Here is a 325-nt window from a genome sequence, read left to right on the forward strand (position 1 = left end):
TTTTTTTTTTGATTGGACAAACAGAATGACCCGGATATCAGCAAATATTCTGCTCCAGCAACTTAGGGAACTCTGTCATTTAACGCAACCGACATATGCTAATTAAGCACCACCTTAGAACGAATCCTCCTCCCAATAAGCTGCTGGAAAAACATAATTAATTGCACGTCACGCGATTTGATCTCAGCTGCTTAGGATCGGCAACGTGGAAGTCTAGATCTCGGGTAAATTTGAGCTTCATGCACAGAGTGAAGTCAAAGGAAAGTGATCCTTTGGCGCAGGAAGGCTTTGGAAGTGTAATAAATGTGTCTGATCAGACTGTCAT

The sequence above is a fragment of the Penaeus monodon genome, chromosome 19 (assembly GCF_015228065.2).
Source record: "Penaeus monodon isolate SGIC_2016 chromosome 19, NSTDA_Pmon_1, whole genome shotgun sequence".
In the NCBI taxonomy this organism is placed as follows: domain Eukaryota; kingdom Metazoa; phylum Arthropoda; class Malacostraca; order Decapoda; family Penaeidae; genus Penaeus; species Penaeus monodon.